Source organism: Canis lupus, chromosome 4 (genome assembly GCF_048164855.1).
Source record: "Canis lupus baileyi chromosome 4, mCanLup2.hap1, whole genome shotgun sequence".
In the NCBI taxonomy this organism is placed as follows: domain Eukaryota; kingdom Metazoa; phylum Chordata; class Mammalia; order Carnivora; family Canidae; genus Canis; species Canis lupus.
In genome coordinates, this window is record NC_132841.1 from 87,498,210 (window position 1) to 87,517,989 (window position 19,780).

At 52.0% G+C, this 19,780-nt stretch overlaps 1 protein-coding gene across 6 annotated transcripts in view; it reads left to right on the top strand.

Annotated features, from left to right (window-relative positions):
• Window positions 1–19,780, top strand: part of MYO10 (myosin X) — a 194,527-nt gene that overhangs the window by 132,975 nt on the left and 41,772 nt on the right. The gene's annotated exons all lie outside the window — the stretch shown is intronic.

The following is a 19,780-nucleotide window of genomic DNA, read 5'->3' on the forward strand; positions in this document are numbered from 1 at the left end:
GCCACGCTTCCTCCAGCTTCTCTCCGCCCCGCCCCGTAGGTGTCCCCACGGGAGGGACGCAGCGACTGAAATGCTAATCTCCGCCTCCACCGCCCCTTGACTGTGTTCCTGATTCCCATTCACTTGCTAAAAGTGCCCTTGAAGGGGGCAGGCTTGCGGGAAGGCGGGCTTTCATATTAAATCGAGCTAGTTTAAAAGAAACGAATAATAATGCGGCTGTCGTCCACTCAGCTCCATCTGCTGTCTGGGACCACGGCTCCCAGTGCTGGGTGGAAACCCGACGTGAGGGGATGTTTTACCCTCGGGAGGGCAGCCGCCTGCCGCGGGAAGGAGCCGCCTGTGCCTGCCTCTCTCACGGGTGTCCGCACCCACTCCCCGTGCTGCGGGGTATGCAGGTGCCGGGTGCGCAGCCCCTCGGTGTTGCGAGGTGGCTTGGTGACAGCACCCTAGCCCCGGTGAGTGCTGCTCACCCTCCCGTGGAGGATGTGGATCCGGAGAGGGTCCCCGGAGACCCGCCCGCCCCCTGGCTTCCTGCCGGGAGGCTCCACCTGCTGGACGGGGTAAAGCTGCTCCCGGTGCCCCCCAGCCCCCCAGCTGTGCGTGTTTACAGTGGCTCTTGCTGGTGAACTTCTGGAAATCGCGACCAATCAGAAGAGCAGCCCCGCTCAGCACATGAGCCAATCCCTGGCTCAGGCCTTTTGTCTACCCGATGGTGACTGTGGGGTGATTTCTTTCTTTTGTTTCTGGTCGTTAGCTGAAGTGGCTTGCATCAGCCTTCTCACAGCAGCCCCCGTGACTTTGTTCTGAGAACTCACCCGCTGCCTGCCCAGCAACTTTACGGAGAACCAGCTCCCCGGATAGTGGTTCCCCTTGGATGAGTGTGGGGCAGAGGGCGCAGGTGTGAGCCTGGATGGGGGTGGAGCTGGGGTGGACGGTGGGGCCGGGGCTCCGGACCGGAGGAGGCGACCGCTGCACCCCTAGCTCTGCGGCTCCTGCCCGGCCGGCCTCCGACACACAAACGCTCCAGTGCAGACCAACAGTAAAAACAGCACGATGCTTAGTAACTGGGTTTTGCCTCTCACCCCCCAACATGAGGGCAGTAGTTATTGATCATAAAATCATTGGAAAATATGCAAAACATCAATTTAAGGTAAATTCTTTACACTTTTATTTAGAGTCTGCTCGGGATCCTAGAAGTCCCTTCTTCCTGGCTTACTGTGCCTGGAGACCTCCCTGAGCTTTTTCTCGAGGCCACTATGCTTTTCGAATAGGTTCTATTATAGGACTCTTTCCTTTTCCTGTGGTAAACAGTGCTTCGAGGATTCGTGTGTGTTCATACCTGTGCACACTCAGGATTGTTTTTTAAAGGTGAATCATCAGTTTGTTTGCTGAGTCCTAGCATGCACACGGCCAGATTGTTCTTCACTACGGCCCAAAGATATTTTGCAATGTGTGTGACAGTGGATGTGTTGCCCTAAAAAACAGCCAGTGTTTTAGTGGAAAAATGAGTAAGACACGTGAGTGAGAAATTCCCAAAAAGTGACACACAAGTGGGAAGTGACCTGACAACTCCAGTAGCGTGATCAAAGAAATAAAACTGAGAATAGCGGGATAAGCTTGCCAGTGGAAGATGGAGTTTGTTGGTCTCACGTTGTTCTGCAGTCACACTCAGGGGCAGTCGTGGAAGCGGCTCCCAGTACTGTACTCCGTATTGTGGCGGCCTTTCCCAAAGACAGGCTCCTCCTTTCCTCTTGATTTAATGTCTTCTGGGTGCCCCCGGACTGGATGCCATCGGTTTTTCTCTCCAGATTCCACTCCCTGGCCCACACTCTCCTTTTATTAAATACGTGTAAATAATATTTGATAGAGAAATACCCGCACGAAGGGAGGGAGGTGGGGGTGAGTAGGGGATGCTCCCCTGAGCGGTCTTTTTGCAGCTAAAAGCCTCCAAAGAGAGGCCAGGCGCGTTTCTTCTTCCTAATGCTGTGCCATCAGAGCTGCCCTGCCTCCCCTCCGCAGAGAGCCCGCGGGTACCCGGTTCTCTGCTCCGCCCTCACCCCCCACCCTCGCCCCCAAGGCTGTGACCGGCGCCGCCGCCTTCCTGGCACCTGTCCGGGCCTCCTCCCCTCCCCCCTCCTCCTGACTGGTTCCCGGCAGGTAGGCCTGGCCGCGGCTCTGCCCTCCTCCTCACCTGCCCGCTCCCGCAGCAGTGCTCACTCCTGTCCTCTGGCCCTCGGTGAGGTGAGTACCTCTGCGCTCTTTCCCCAGCCCGAAACCTTCTAGGCCTCACAGGCTAATTTTGTAACCTAATTTCTTTTTTCTCCCCCCGGGGTTTCCAAAGTTTCTGGCTCTGTGCTGGTCTGCATCACCCGCCTCCCATTTCAGATTAGAGGGTGTGCATCATTAAATTTCACATTCTTTACTCTCCACCTCCTTGTTTATCAGGTTTTTCTTATTCATCGGGTCATTTATCAAGCAGAGCATCCCAGCCTTGGCGCCCTCGACATTCTGCACGGGGCGATCCTTTGCTGTGGGGGCACGTCCTGTGCAGCGTGGGACTCGTCGCGGCCACCCTGCCTTCTACCCATCAGATGCCACTAGCAGCCCCCGTGGGTCTGCTGACATTTCCAACCCCCCCCCGCCCCGGAGGCAGAGTTGCTCTGTTTGGCAACTGGTGGGTTAGGCTGTCCATGCTGGTTTGGGTTTTTATCCTATTTCTTGCTGATTTTTGGTTTTTCTATTTTTCCTTTGCTTTTGGTAAAAATGGCATTTGTGTACAAGTTAATTTTTAAGATGCCAGTTGTTAGAGCTGTGAACTTTGGAGTTTTGCTATTGGATATTTGGTGAAATTGGAAAACAGTTTATGGTTTAACATTTTTCCAGATGTGTCGAGTCACTTGTTAACATGTATTGTTTCCTAGTAAGTAATAGTAGAAAATTTTAAATGGGGGGTGTGTGTGCCCTGAATATCCGTGTGTCTTGCAGGATTACGTAATTGCTCTGTGCTACCCGCTTTCTCAGATGAATGGGTGGCCTAGTTTCAGCCTCTCTGAAAGGATAAAGCAGCTCATTAAAGTGCGCCAGATGCTTCATTTGTCACTGTTTCGCTCAAAAGGGAATACTGTTTAGCTTCAGAATTACACTGTGATGTATACAAAGTATGCCTCTATGAAATGCAAGACAAGAGTCCCCGTGAAAAATATTGCAGCATCCCCCGCTCTATTCTCTCCACGTTTATGACGAAAACGTCACTACCAAACCAATGTCTTTCAAACTGTTAAGTAAAGCTTTAAAAAAAAAAAAAAGTCTCTTAGGTGCTACAAGAAAGCGAAGTCTGCAAACGTGTCCTGAGGTTGGATAGCAGATTTCTGCTTTTGAGCCACAAAGAGTTGAAATGGAAGAGGGTTGGGATATGAAGTCATCTTAGTGCTCCTTGCTCTGGACCCCACGGGACAGGTTAATTAAGGTCGTCGCCATACAGAAGGAGAGAACTAAAACTTGGTGGAGTCAGATGAATCTCGCAAGACGGTGAGGGCCGGCTTGGGGCATCATTAATATGTTAATTGTGGCTTGGGAAGTTGCAGAAAGAATTCGTCTGGCTTCTTTTCATTTCTTTCTCTCTTTTTGGGGGTTGGTTGGTTTTCTTATTAACTCTGAAGCGTTGGCCTATATATTTGATTCATCAAAGTCAGCTCCTCCATTCCAATAAAGCTTGGACTATTCGATTATATCGGCCACACTTGCAGCTCCTTGGGGCTTCTGCTCCCAGGTACCGTGTAAATCGGGACCTAAGTCCTCGTGGAGGTGGAAGGGCATTTTGGACTGGCTAGGACGTCGTTTGATTTGGATTTCCAGGATTCCGACACACTTGTGCATACTCAGAGCCAGGTGTGTCCAAGGTGCAGAAAGGTCACAAAACCCCTGCAGAGCGAGGCGTGCCTTGGACCATCATTGCCTGCAGCCCGGGGGCTTCAGCAGGTGGGCCCCCCCTTGGAGGGAGCGCCTGCGGTCTGGAGCTGTGCTGGAGGCCTTCCTGGTCTGCGCAAACTCGGAGCTGTGCCAGCGTCCAGAGTGCGGGCCTCTCTCTTCTCATGCTCCATTAGAAAAGATTAACTACAATACAATCGCCGCTTGTTCTCCATTACTCACCTTGCCGGGTCCCAGCCCGTCCGTGCTCCTTGTTACAACATGTTGACGTATCTGAATGATCGAGGAGGTGGTTTGCGGCTCCTGGGAGGCCGTCAGCCACAGGCTGGATGCACACGGGTTTACTGTCCTCTGTCCCGGTCATTCTGGCAATGAGCCTGGCTCGCAGATGGCATGGGTGCCGTGGGGGCTGGCAAGCGCCAGGGGGCTCTGCTGTAAGGCCAGAAAGGAGGGGACAGTCTCCAGCTGCAGGTCACCTCCACTGAGGACTGGCGCTAAAATCGAGGAAGCGGGGAAGGCATGGACAGGTCGTGGTGCATCATTTCTGTGTCTGTTCGTTATCCCTGAGCAGTCTCAGCAGGGCAGACGGGGAGGCCGACCCAGGAGCAGGTGTCGCGTGCTCCCCATGTCGTCGTCGTGCTTGCGTCTCACGGGTTCCTGCCTGTCTCACAGCTGTAGTGCAGCCCCGGCCGGCCCGGCCCGCTGACTCGCAGCCAGCTGACCTGCACCTGTTTCCTCCGCGTCCTGGGGCGAACGCCACAAGCCTCCCGTGATGTTCTCAGACAACAGGTTGGCTTTGCCTCTGCTTGCTAGCGAAGGGTCTGCCCTTTAGACAGTGGGCGACAGGATGGTAAGACGGGCCACTCCTTACACGTTTTGGGGTTAAAATAATGAATGCAGGTGTATCATGATGGACAGAGCGATGTTTGGAGAGAGTGCTGCTCTCACTGTGTCACCAGCCATGTGTCACTGGTCTCTTAAGTCCTCCATATCCTCGCTGGTGGAGTGAGGACGAAAGTTACCCCTTTTTGGGGGTGGTCATGAGGACTGACTGTGATCACATCTGTAGAGCTCCCAGCTTGGACTGGCGCCCAGTGACCTCTGGTGATAAGGATCCTGTTGAGGGGCACCTGGGGGCTCAGAGGTTGAGCACCTGCCTTGGGCCCAGGGAGTGACCCCAGGGTCCCGGGATTGAGTCCCCTATCGGGCTCCCTGCATGGAGTCTGCTTCTCCCTCTGCCTGTGTCTCTGCCTCTCTCTAGTAAAATCTTTTAAAAAACACTCATGCTCCTGTTGGTCATCATGGAGGGGGTGTAGTCTCGGCAGGGGCCACCGATGGGAAGGGCATGGCTGTCCCCGCAGCAGCGTCCGTTTCCCCTCCTGACCAGTCACTTGTATGTATTCACCACTCACCTGAGGTTGACCCTGTGCCTGCCACCAGCACTTGCTAAGGACATATATTCATTTTGCGGTAAATGTAGAAAAGACCAGGTTTGTGGGAAAGGTATCAGCAGAGCCCTGCAGACCATTCTTTACGTCCAGGGACGGGGAATGCGCTCCCAGGAAGGTAGGTGAGTAGAGGAAGTGGATTGGAAGTGTTCCTCTGAGGCCTGGTGAACAGGAGAGAACATTCGCCTGTCACACGTGTCTTCCATCGCTCTGTGTGTCCCGACGGCGGAATGTGTGCGCTCCGCCCCGCACGTGGCTCTTGTGTTTTCTTACCACCTTTTGCCTCATCAGTGGAATTGTCTTCAACTACCAGCTCCTGTGTGCTGATTCCCAGGCGTCGTGCCGTGAAGGGAAGCGCCAGGCTGCAGACGTTGGGCCCTGTCCCACGTGGGGGGGCGGGAGGGGCGTCCCCCTGAAGCATCCTGAGTGGAACAGGCCTGAAGCCTGTACCCACTGGCTGCCGAGGCGCCGGGAGCCCCATAGAGGCCCCAGGGATGGGAAGAGCCTGGCCTCTGAGCGCTGCTTGACCTCCTGTTTCCTAGCAACTCCCAAGTGCTCGATGGAATATTTCGTGCTGTTCCTAATTTATACTTAACAGATATTGGCTGCGGTTAAGGCTGGCTAATTTCCCATTATGACTTGCAGACAAGCACTCTGAGACACGAATAAGCAAGAGAAAGGAGCCCTGGGAGGCTGGGCGCCCCGCACCCCCTTCTCTCCAGGCCTTTGTTTTCCTTCCAGAAAGTAGACCTAGCTGAGGCCTTGCATACGCGTGGACGTGTCCCCCTGCACAGGCGGCACCCAGCGCTTCTCAAGTGAAATCCTTGTCTTGCGCATTGGTTTTCTCCTGCTCCCCCAGTGCATATTCATGAGTATTCACAAGTCCGGGCCACCGGTTATCAGGGGCAGCTGCTCCTGGGGCCCCTTGTAAGCAGACACACAGTGGCCCCTCGGCCTCCGTTTCTTCCCGCGGGGATGAGGCAATGGGGTGGAGTGACTCTCAGCCCCTGTGTGTCACGGAGATCCTGTCCTTCCTGATAATCGACATCTCTACTTCGGGGCTCGGATTTTTCCCAGTCGCTGGTTTGATCTTCATCCTTTTCAGAGCAGCTCAGCTCCCAGGTCCTGATCGGCCCTTGTAGCGGTGTCTCTGGACCCCTCTGCCCCGTGTCCTGGCCTCAGCCCCCCGTGGTGAGTGGGCTCACAAGTTTGTCTCTGAAGCTCAACTACCTGAAAGCAAGAAGCCACCAGTCTTTTTTATTTTTTTTTTTTTAGGATTTTATTTATTTATTCCTGAGAGACACAGAGAAAGAGGCAGAGACACAAGCAGAGAGAGAAGTAGCTCCCTGCAGGGAACCCGATGTGGGACTTGATCCCAGGACCTTGGGGTCACTCCCTGAGCCAAGGCAGCCGCTTGGCTGCTGCGCCTCCAGGCGCCCCAGGAAGCCACCAGTGTCTCCGGTCTCCTGACCATCTCTGTGGACTAACGCGGCTCCCACGGTGGATACCCTGGTACCAACACTGTGGAGACACTAACCCACCTGCCAGGTTTCTGGGCTCTGGACACAGAGCATCCGGGGCCCCTGGGCGCACGTCGTTCTCATTTCCCACCGTGTCCCCGGCTTCGCGTGTTGTAGCTCAGCCTCCCTTGGCATCGGCCTCACCTCGCCAGTTGTGTGAGTCGGGCAGGTCCACGGCAATGTTGGCAGTTCGGTGCCCGGCGGGCGCCTCGTTGGCAGCACCTGCAGAGACACAGCTGCTGCCCCCTAACGCGTGTTTCTCAGCGTGAGTGTGAATAAAGGGGCCCCTGATGGGTTCGACATGGTGGCCTGAGGGTTTTGACTAGAACCGTGATGCACAGGAGATGGAGGTTCAGTCTAGCAGGATAAAGGTTTTAGTGACACGCATTCCATGAAGTGGCAACAGATGATACCCAAGAGGGAGGCTGCGTTATGGGGACGTCCCGATGGGGTTTATGCTGAGGATCGGGCCTTCTGTCATCTTCACTGGGGTCTGTGGCCGATTTAGACCGAATCTCTGGTCTTGCACCTGCCCCCCAACCCCCTTTCTCTGGTTTTCCTGAGTCTCTTTCAACACACGTTAATTGACCCCAAGATCGATTTATGGATACAGATGTATCGGGAAGTCCCAATGTCTTGATTTCAAATTTACGTGACCTATTCGGGATTCGCATTTCTCCCACTGGCCCACCCTGTGATCCGTCCATTGTTTGAGGGAAACTTACTTTCTTTGCCCAGACAGCCCCGTGGCTTCTAATCTCCCCGTGGACTCACTCTGGAATTTCATATTTTTGCCCCAGTTGGATTCATGGATGGGCCTTACATTTCTCTTTCTTTCCTTTTGGTTTTTGTTTTTTGTTTTTTGATTGGAACGCAACGAACATGTTTTCTCAAGTGCTTGGGTCCTAAGGAACCTGCTTTGATCACTGCGTGAGCCCAGACGTAAAAACGGCAGCCACGGCAGGGAGGGAATTCAGTTAGGACCCTGGGCTCCCTGGCCTCCCTCTGGATGGCCAGCCTCGTCTCGGGTGATGCCCCGTTCTCCTCCCTGATCCCCCTGGGTGGCCGGGGGCCATGGAGAAATGTGCTCTGGTGGCTCCTAGGACGCGCTCGTGCCCACCCTGGAGGAAGAGACCTCCGTCCCACACTCCAGGCCTGATGTCAGCCTTCCTGCTCCAGCAGCTGACGTGGGCTCGTGACCCCTCAGGGGAGGACATCTGTGACCAGCAGGCTCACCGGCCCTCCCACATGATGGCCCGTTTCTCTCTCTGCGACGACCCCCCCCCCCACCCCCATGCTGGGTTCCCACTGTGTTTTGTGTATCCTGTTCCTGGAACGACCCTGCCCCAGGCCCTTGTCTGTGTGGCTGCTCCAGACGAGGCCACCCGCTCGAAGTTGTCCCCGTGGCCGCAGGGCGCTCGCTCGGTCCATGTGCTGCGTCTTCCATCCTGACTTCCTGACCTAGATTGGACCTTGTCTGCAGCCTGGCTTTGGCATCCCCAGGTCGTGCTGCCAGTGATGATGACCTCTGCTCCGCTGTGCCTCCGGGGTGTCTTTGGACCTCACCGCGTTAACCTCAACGCGTCTTAAGCTATCCAGCGGCCTTGCATTTCCACTGGGATCTTGGTGTTTCCGGAGCCCGAGCCCAGGCCCTGCTGGAGCCCCTTCCTCCCCAGCACCACGTCCACCTAACCGTAGACGGAGCAGGTGTGTACACACACTGACCCCTCGGTCTCCCTTTGGAAAACCAAAGCCAGACAGAGTAACTCACAGGCGGGGACTGTACGACTTATGAGGGTCCCATTTCATAAGCATTTGTTTAGAGGCTCCACATTGGGCTTCACACGGGGGTGTCTGCGGGTCTCTCGGTCCTTCCTCAAGGCTCCCAAGTGGCAGCCACGGGGCAGCCATCACGTCACCACAGAATACCCTCATTCAGCTAACAGCTCCTGTTTTTTGAGCGTCTGTTGGCCCTTTGGGATGGCCCTGAATCAAGCCAACAAAGACTTTGTCTCTTGGAGTAAAGGCTGATCCGTGCGAGGGGCAGGGCCGGAAGAGCCGCTCTCCTTGTGTTAGGAAGGAAGCGGGATCCCGACCTCTCTGCGTGGCTCGGGGGCCAGACTGGGGGCCTGGGGCTGAGCGCTGTGCGCCGGAAGCCGGGGGGTGAGCAGTTTTGGCAGGTTGGCTCGCGATGGTCGTCATCCAGGATGGCTGCCCCCAGGACAGCGGGTGTCCCCTCGCAAGGGTGGGACTATGGGCCCCGCCAGTGAACAACACTTGAGATGAGGAGACAGGATGAAGCTGGGAAGATGGAAATAACCAGAGTATTTGGAACATACGTATACTTCTGAGAAGTTTCAGGGACGTGATCCTGGATTTTCTGGATGGACGTTTTATACTTGTAACAGTTCTGAGGAAGGAGTTACATAAATGCACTGACCTTTTTTTTTTTTTAATATTTTTATTTATTTGAGCAGGAGAGAGAGCATGAGCAGGGGAAGGGTGGAGGGCAGTGCCGGCTCCCTGCAGAGCCGGGGCCCTGTGATCGGACCTCAGCCCCAGGGAGACACTTGACTGAATGAACCACCCAGGCACCCCTTATTTTTTCAGCTGGATTCGATGTTAAACAATAGAAAGGGAAATAATTCTAGTATTTGATGCAAAATTAATACCGTAATAACAGATTTGTGGAAACATGAGTATCAAGAAATTTCTTAAAAGCATCCCCCAGTGCTGACATTGGTCCCTTGTAGGACAGCACTCATGCTGTATGTGCCGAAAGAGCAGATCTTTTTTGTTTTTGTTTTTGTTTTTTTGTGGGGTTTTTTTGGTAAGGTTTTATTTACTTATGAGAGAGAGAAACACAGGCAGAGGGAGAAGCAGGCTGAAGTGCGGGACTCGATCCCGGGACCCCGGGGTCATGCCCTGAGCCACAGGCAGATGCTCCACCGCGGAGCCCCAGGTGTCCTATATCGTGGGCCCTGATGGGTGTCCGTGTTGTGTTCTATTGAAGCTCCTGAGGGCTTGCTCTCCCTTGTGGAGTTTGTCTCCTCACGGACTGGTACCTGCTGCCACCAGCCTGCACCGACTGGCACCCTTCTGGTTTGTGAGGATTCGATAGTGGCTTGACTTTGATTGCGCCGGGTTCCCTTCTAGCAGGAACACGTTGCTTTCCTGGCTTCGTGTGAGTGGCACAGGGAGTCCCCAGGAAAGCCCCAGGTTCTCGTGTGCCTCGTCCCCCGAGAGGGTGGGGTGTCCCCTGAGAGGGCCGGGCATCCCCCCAGAGGGCTGGGTGTTCCCTGAGAAGGCCAGGCATCCCCCCGAGAGGGTTGGGCATCCCCCCAAGAGGGCTGGGCATCCCCCGAGAGGGCCAGGCGTCCCCCTAGAGTGCCGGGCGTCCCCCCAGAGGGCCAGGCGTCCCCTGAGAGGGTCAAGTGTCCCCCCCAGAGGGCCGGGCATCCCCCGAGAGGGGTCAGGTGTCCCCCCAGAGGGTCAGGCATGCAGGCATGTCAACTGGGAACTTCCTGCAGGGGTTTCCTGGGGATTCATGGCTTAGAGGGAGGCGGCATTGGGGGTGTCTGTGTCCGGTGTGTGCAGGAAAGGAGGGGAGGAGATGTAGCCGTGTGCAGTACTCTGCACGCATGGCCGTGAGGAGGCATAGAAGTCCGAGCAGCAGGTGCAAGGGCTGTTGTTAAAAGCAGGAAACCGGAAAGGAGTAAGAATAGGAGAAAGAGGCTGTGGAGGAGGAGGGGAGGCCTGCATTCTTGGAGGGCAGGGAAGCATTGGAGCAAACGCTAAATACGTGTGGCTTTCAGGCCTTGGTGGGGCTTGGAAACGAGCCTGTGATGTGAGCACAATGGTAGCTGGGATTCAAACGGGGAAATGTCCCACGGACACAGTTAAAGAGCTTGTTCTGAACCCCGGGAGCTGGCCGTTAGCCATAACCTTTCCAAGCCGTTATTTGCCAGGTGGGGGGAACAAATCGATTGGGGTGCCCCCTTTTTGGCCCGTTCAGGCTAGCTTTATTACAGATTTCCCTGCTGGTGTGCTTTGTCTTGTCACTCCAGATGCTGAAGATGCTGGGCTCCGAGGCCTGTTAAAAACATGGCCAACTGAATGCCCTAGGAAGCTTCTGGAATCACATCAGAAGCTACATATCAATTTTTCAGGAAAAATGAAACCCACGTGTTTTGTTTGAGAACTGTGTCGATATTTCCCATGTTGTTTGAAATTCATGGAAATTCTTCATGTCTCATTTCTTTAGAATCATCAGCCTCCTGAAACTACTCATGGGGCATCTTTCACATTATTCGCGTGCTTTTCATGTTTGAATAATGGACAGTGTTTTTGTTTGAATCAACATTATTTCATGTTTGAATAATGGACAGTGTTTTTGTTAGAATCAACGTTATTTCATATTTGAATAAAGGACAATGTTTTTGGAGAAAAGTAATATATTTTAGTTTGGTCTTTATATAAGCTTCGTATTAAAATAGTCTGACAGTTCATTTGTATAAAGATGTGCTCCAAGCACCAAAGGCAAATAGAATTATGTGAAGCCTTGCTGTTTCACTCCATGTCCTCCCCGAGCCAGGGGCTCAGCCTAATTTATCAGAGCAGCACAGATTGTCCAGTGGAAATCAAGTGTGAGTCTTATACGTCCTTTAAAATTTTCCCACTCGTCACGTTGGCGTGTAAACAGAAAAATAGTTTTTGCGAAGTTGATTTTAATAATACACATTAGCCCAATATATCCAAAATGTCATTTCAACATGTACTGAATTTCAGAATTATTAATGAGGTCGTCTGCATTCCTTTTCATATTGATTTTTTTTTTTTTTTATCTGACCTAGACCTGATTCCCTGCTGACTGCGCCAAAGTTTGCACTATTTGATTGCACTATTTACCTGGCTTTTCCACCCTCCAGGGCCGGTCGCATGCTTTTTCTGCAACTAGCAAAATGGTAAATAGTGTAGGCTGTGCCATTGTCCTATGAAAGTGTTCACGGACAATGCAGGGCTGTGTTCCAAGAAGACTGTATTTACAGAAGCAGGTGGGAAGCCGGATGTGGCTCACAGGCTGTAGTTGGCCAAGCCCTGTCCTAACGAAATGTATTGTTTCCTCTGAGTTTTAATCCTCAGAAGCTGACTTCTGTTTTGGTGTAAAGTCTGCTACAACACAGCTATTGTGCTGAATTTCATTCAAGAAAAATATACCAGGAAACAAAGCCCATCGTTAAGTAATGAAAACTTTGGAAGCGCAGGAGCTCCCCATCCCACACCCCCAAACGTGCACCTCAGAGGGCAGACAGGCCAAGCTAGTGGCTCCCAGTGCTGGCTCAGCCCTCCCCGGGCCTGGCTCCGACTTGGACGAGCTCTGTGACCCTTATAAGTTACCCTCTCCGTGCCTCGGATGATGCATCTTTAAAATGGGGGTGATGAGGATCCTTGCCTTACGCAGTTGCTAGAATTTAAGCAGGCACGTGGCTGACTCCATCCATAGGGCGTGCGATGCTTGAGGTCGGGGAGGTAAGTTCGGGTCCTGCTCTGGGTGTAGAGATTACTTAAAAAATAAAACCTCGCAGAGTCCAATAAAAGCGAGCCTTAGCAGGTTGGTGTGCTGCCTGGCACGTGGTGAGCCCCTGGTACGTTAGCCTCTCTTGCGGCTGTTCTTACTGGTGCTGTTGCTGTAGATGGTACTAGTACTACGTGGCCGCACGGATTCCTGGAAACAGAGCAGCACAGAAGCGCCTGAGCTTGCTCAGCCACCCGCAGGGATCAGAGCAGGACCTCATTGCAGAGGCGTGGGCTTGTGGGCGAGGAGAGGACCCACGGTACCCCAGGGACATTTTGGGAGAATCTGCAGGGATTCTGGTCTCAGAAGTGGCGCCTGTCCTGCTCCCCGGGGATGTGGCTTCTGTCACTCGTTCTTGGAGCGGGCTGACGGGGACACTGCCAGCCGCCGGCTGCCTCCCAGGGAGGTAGAGGTGAGCGCGTGCAGGCGGCTACGGGAGGGCCTGGCGCGCTGCAAAGTGCTGAGCAGATGTTGGCTCCTCTGCCTTCTATCACACAGGCCACTGGGTCACCGCGGGCTGATGTGATGCACAGGGCGGCTGGAAGGGCGAAGAGCTGTCTGTTGAGCTCGTACTGCGTTGGCGTTCAATGCGCAGTGGCTGCTACTTCTGTTACATTGGTTTAAGTCCCAGCCCTTTATCCTGACCCATCCCTGTGGATTTCTATGCATCGTTTGGACTAGACATACTATCAGATGACCTCGTTATGTGGTGTGACCTACAAACCCCCAAATGTCCACGGTCTGATGCTCTAGAAAATCGGGACACACACAGAATTATGACACACGTCATAGACCATTGACGGAAGGACGTCATCGAGTCTTATCAGTAGTTCGTTCTGCTTGGTTAACACGTGGAACTGACAGGACACTGGGCGAGGGGGAGCCGCGGGGCGCAGGGTGATCTTGGCCTGGAGCAGAGCCCCTCTCGCCCAGGGCGTCTCCAGAATCCCGCTTCCTGGGGCAGGCGGCATTGGGCAGAGACGCGGAGGTTCTGAAGCTTAACCTTCCAGGGGACCGGGGGGCCAGGCTGGAGCTGGGGACCCTGCCCTTCCGCCATTTTAAGTGTCCTTCCATCGGGTAAGATCTGCATGGGATACAGCAAAGAGTAGAAGCAGCGGAAGGGCCTCTGCTGGGAGCTGAGCAAGTCCTCCCAGTGGTGATGCTGCCTGGTGATGCTGCCGTGCAGCCGAGGACGGGAGGTGGGAGCCACCTGTGTGTCCTGACGGGGATTTTGTTAGGGGAGGAGAACAAAAGGTAGGGCATGTTTGCATTCGCTTTTTTTTTTTTTTAAACAAAGTATGTGTGTCTCCGTGCATGTGCTTGCAGGTGCATACACGATGCACACGCAGATGTATGTTTACACGGGCATAGACTGTGTCCAGCCTGAGACGCGGGAAACTGGCAAGAGCGCTTTTCTCCAGGAGAGCTGTGGGACTTTTTGCTGTTTACATTCTCCATGTTTCTGATTTTATTGTATATTTTAATATTTTATTTTATTTTTTGTATTTATAAAGATTGATCTGTTGATTAGAGAAAGTGCACCTGCACATGAGCAGGGGGAGGGGGAGGGAGAGAAGCAGACTCCACACTGAGTGCAGACATAGGACTCGATTCCAGGACCCGAGATCATGACCTGAACCCAAGGCAGATACTTAACCGACTGAGCCCCCCAGGTGCTCTGATGTTTCTAATTTTTAAAAAACACATAACCTTTGGACGCATTAATCTGTCATTTAATGATACTTTAATGGGGAAAACGAGACTGCTTTTATTTCTCAATTTCTTTTACATTTGTCCTCACACTGTACCCTGAAGAGTTGCTTCCGTGTATTTTGCAGCCAAGCCATTTCCTCTAGAAACAGATCCTGATTAGTCATATAAGTACTTGAAAAGAATAATGGGACATGGAGCCAAGCTTTGGGCGTGTTCTCTGGAAACACGCTTTGGGGACCGCTTGGACCTTGCGGCCGGCATCCTTAGGGTGCCAGGTAAGCTAGCACCAGAACGGAGTCTTTCTGCTCCCGTTTTCGTAAAAGTCAAATCTACTTGGATAGAGTTCGTTTTATTAAGGTTTTCTTGCAAAATCCGCACTCCAACAGTGAGAAACCTGGCTCCCACCACATGTCATCATCTGCTTACCATAGAGCCGTGGCAGCGCTGTGAATGGGTCCTTCCCAGGGAAGAGCTCCACCAGCCACAGTGCGGTGCGTACGTCTTCCAGACCTCGTGTCAAAGTTAGGATGGCCCGGCCCCCAGTCCTTCAGTGCAGTGGCTTCACTCCTCTGTGATACTCTGAGATGCTCTTGGGACGATCTACTTCCTGGGATCCTCCAGGGTTCACTCTTGGGCTTTAAAATTCTCTGGATTTGGGCAAATGGATCCATTACAGTATCAGATGAATAGTTCACCTAAAATTTGCCTGTGCTTTACCTGTTCAGCCCTCCGCTCTGCGTCCTGGGAACCGCTGATGTTTATAGCTCTATAAACTGTCTCTATAGCTTCACCTTGTTCAGAGTGCCATATAATTGGGACCAACTAGCAGATACATATGCTCACCTCAGACTGCTTTCGTGTAATGCTATGTATTTAAGGTCCCTCCGTGTTTCAGGGAACATGATAGCTGTTCTTTAAAAATCTCTGAATAGGGGCACCTGGGGGGCTCAGTGGTCGAGCATCTGCCTTCAGCCCAGGGTGTGACCCCAGAGTCCTGGGATCGAGTCCCACATCGGGCTCCCTGCAGGGAGCCAGCTTCTCCCTCTGCCTGTGTCTCTGCCTCTCTCTGTGTCTCTCGTGAATAAATAAAATCTTTTTTAAAAATTATCTGAGTACTATTCCGTAGTATGGATATACCACAGTCTCTGGCCATTCACCAACTGGACGACCTCTTGATTGCTTCTAGACTTTGACAGCTATGAATGAAGATGTTATGAACATTCACCTGCAGGTTACCATGTGTTCCGTTCAGTTGGCTAAATCTGGAAACGCGTGCTTGCTGGAACCTATAAAACTGCTGAGCTTTATGAGAAACTGTCTTCCAACTTAGCTGTGTCATTCTGCGTCCAACTAGCTGTGAATTAGCCTTCCGTTGCTCCACATCTTCGCCATCATGGAGTATTCTCAGTTTCTGGATTTCCTTGTTCTCACAGGTGCATGGTGGTATCACTGTTTTAACTAGCAATTTCCCAAACCAACTGCTGCCGAGTATCTTCCCACAGGCTTAGTAGCCATCCCTAAATCTTCTTTGATGATGTGTCTAGATCTTTTCCCTGTTTTCTAAATTGGGCGATTATTTTCTTATCGTGGAGTAGTAAGTCTTCTTCTGTATGTTGGATAGTGTTTTTTTGGTTAAGTGTTTTTAAAATATTTTCCCAATGTCTTGTCTTATCATCGTCCTACGAGTGTTCTTCACAGAGACATTAATCCATTTTTCCTTTCATGAACTGTCTTGTGACATTGTTTCTAAGTCCTTGCCGTAGAAGTGCATTGGAAAAGGCTGTGAACAGAACCACAGTTTTGTTTAGGCAGCCCCGGAGTGTACGTGTGTCTGTATCTAGTGTGTCAGGGCCAATGGTAGGCATTTTAGGGACAAATGCATAAAATTCAGACCCTCCTCGAGAGCAGGCATCATTAATGGGGACCTCACACGGATATGCCTAATGGACATGCAATAACACACGACAGGAGAAAGTATGGTCACGGTCACATCCTAGGGCAAGTACAGGTGCGCTACTCTAGGCAGGGGAGGTGACACGTGTGCCCGTCAGAGGCTTCAGGAACACATCTATTTATCGGGAAGGGCGTGTTTGAGACACCCCCGAAGAGACCCGCAAAGCTCAACAGTTTGAGGCGATGGAGAACCTCCGGGTGGTGAGGCTTAGCTCCAGCTGAGGAAGACGGGAAGCCATGGCTTTAGTGCAGACGCACCTGGGGTTCTCGTAACGTTAATGAAACGTAGGGTTCACCTCGCCGTGTGTTGGCTGGAGGGCGGACTGGAGCCGCATTGTGGGGCCTGAATGTGCCACGGAAGCCTCTGTGCTTCAGTGTATGCCGCAGATGTGGGAACGGGGGCGTGGCATGGCCCAAGCCGTGGGCGATTCCGTGGGGCGTGGGGGGCTATGTGGGGCCCGTGTTCCTTGTTCCCGTTCTCTCTCCTGTTGAGTCATCGGGGTTTGCGTGGCTCCGAGGTGAGGACAGCAGCTTGCAGCTGTAGTAGTGCACCGTGCCCCTCCCAGGTAGGGACGGCGCTTGGCCGGGACGGGTAGCGCGCTGTGCCTGGGGAGCCAGAAATCTCTGGGCTCTGCAGTCCGCCTGCCCGACTGCCCCGCAGCTTTTGTCCATCCTGTCACCACGGTGCTCCCCAGTCCTCGCCTGGGAGGAAGGGGCTTGCCTGTCCCTCAGGGGCGCTGAGCTCCTGTCTCCTGGCACAAAATGTGAAGCTTGCAAGTGGCGACAACTGTGTAACGTGTACCAGCCCGGGAGTGAAATGACCGTTCTAAGTGCAAAGAACTTTTGTCGCTCATTTAATCGGCTTCTGTTAAGTGTTCAAGGTCATGAAAGTTATACTGCTGCTTTAGTGACCGTGCTTCAGGAAACTCTTCAAAGCACGATAAACTTCTATTCAATATTTATCAATATTTATGAACTGCTTTTGAGAGTCCGATGTAGCAAATGCAGCAAATAGAGATGGAGAGGCCTTGCATCTTTTTTTAAATGAATTTTTTTGTGAATTAGTCAGGTGAGGACAGAGGTCCCACTGCAAGACTTTGTCAGTCATTACAGGGTGGGATAGTTTATTAGTGTGACATAGCTGATTTGGATAGACTTTGCTGGGACCTTCAATTTTCTAATGTCGAAGAAGGGTTATCAGAGGTGAGATTTCTGGTTGAAGGTGAATACAGCAAAGGAATATCTGATAATGGTAATACAAATACAAATACAGCTAAGATATTAAATCCTCTCTGTAAGGTCAGTCACAGTGCTTTTCCCCACGCCATAGTATCTACTTGCCAAGATAAAGAATCAGATAATCAGCTTGTTTTTATATGTTTTAGGATGCCAGGGACTCATCCAACATAATATGGACTATGACATAAGTCTCTCAGGTGCAGACATAATATCTATATAAATAAAGTTGACTGCATTTCATGTAGAGAAAGTAGGTCAGGATCCACTGCAAAATATGAGGAAAAAGTACAACTCTTTCAGGATGTCCTACTACTCACTCATTCAGAGAAACAGTCTACCAAAGGGGGATGGGTGGGAGATTGAGTCTTTTAAGATAGAAAGTTAAAAATTTTTTTTACTTATTTTTTTTTTAAAGATCTTATTTATTTATTTCTGAGAGACACAGAGAGAGGCAGAGATACAGGCAGAGGGAGAAGCAGGCTCCCTGCAGGGAGCCCGATGTGGGACTCTATCCTGGGACCCCGGGATCACGCTGTGAGCCGAAGGTGTAGACCCTCAACCACTGAGCCACCCAGGCATCCCCCAAAATGCTATTTTTCTATGAAGCCACTAAGGGCAGTAAGGAAGGCAGTTGTCGGTATAACGCTCAGACCTCACGTTTGGTTGTTCTGTGCTCTGAGGACCTGGGCTGTCAGGTGTAGGGCTTGCTGGCACAGTGCCGTCTAAGCAGGTTGGAGCCAGAGAGAAGCCTGCCTTTGTTGGGTCCCCACAGGGACAGGTGCATTTTGTGCTGTTACCCAGAAGGTTGTGCCCCTGCCAAGGACAGAACTTCGGGTTTCCTCATCTACAGAGTGGGATCACCTGCCCTTCCAACCCACCCAGAGTAGAGAAATGCCTTCTCCCTGAAACCCTGGCTGGCGCCCGGCGAGCCCCAGGGGCCTCTGTCTGGCAAGCCCGGTTCCCACTCGTCCCGAGTTCTCAGGGCCCCTCGGCTGGTTCGTAAAGATCTCTCAGATGCTAAGCAGTACTAGAACGTTGAGGGTCCAGAGATAATCAACCAACTGTATTTTTTCCGTAAGCACAGAGTGAATGTCCTTGTACTGTAGACAGGTGGCTGTTCCCAAGTCCGCTGACATACTTCCTGTTATCTCTGTGCAATATGTATGAAATTATGAAAGGCTAGGCAGTGTGCGGGGTCCTCAGACCATTCATGCATAAATGCATTTACTTCCGACCCTTGTTGTGAAGCGCCTCTGCTGTCCTGGTTTCTGTGTGTCAGCATCTCCCTTGCCCTTTAGGTTTGAAGCTGCAGGAGGCAGGGCTTCCTCGTAACTGGATTTTTGTGAGAGGTCTTAGCATGTTCTGTTATCAGTCATTTCTTTTGTCTAGGCATTTTGAAATCTTACTTTTTAAGATTGTAGGGGAAAAGTTTTTCCAATTTTTTTTTTTTTAAGACTTGAACTACCTGAAACTAAACACATTCACTCCAGTCTCCAAGATCAAGATGGTCTCTCACATCCATTGCTGCTTGTCCATTTTGGTTTTTTAACTTTTATTTATTTATTTTTTAAGATTTGCGTATTTTAGAGAGTACGAGCAGGAGGAGCAGAGGGAGAGGAAAAGAGACTGTGAGGCAGACTGTTGAGCACGGAGCAGAATGCAGGGATCGTGGATCTAGGACCCTGGGATTGTGACCTGAGCCGAAACCAAGAGTCAGGTGCTTAACCAACTGGGCCACCCAGGTGCCCCACTCCTTGTCCATTTTATTTTTATTTTTATTTTTTTAAAATATTTTTATTTATTCATGAGAGACCCAGAGAGAGGCAGAGATACAGGCAGAGGGAGAAGCAGGCTCTGTGCAGGGAGTGGGATGTGGGACTTGATCCCGGGGCCCGGGGTCACGCCCTGAGGCACCCACACGACCCTCCTTGTGCATTTTAAATGCCTCCATGTCCATATGGGTTTTAAAATACTTTAAAAAACCAGCTTTATGGAGATAGAATTTGTATGCCATACAGTCAGCTCACTGGAAGTGTACAGTTTGGTGGGGTTTTGTGTGTTCACAGGTGCAACCACCACCACTGTCAGTTTTAGGACTTCATCACCTTGCCAAGGATCCCCCTGCCATTGGCTATCCATCCCCCCTACACACACACACACACACACACACACACACACACACACACACACCCCTGCTTCCCCCAGCCCCAGGCAGCCACGACTCTGTGTCTGCACAGTTCCCTTTCTGGACGTTTCGTATGAGTAGGATCATATAATACGCACATGTGTTTGTGTGTGTTGGGGGGGGTGACGGGCTTCCTTCACGTAGTATCTAAGGGTTCACATAGCATAAGTGCCTCATTTCCTTTTTATGACTGATTAATACTCCCAAGGAGTGACTGGAT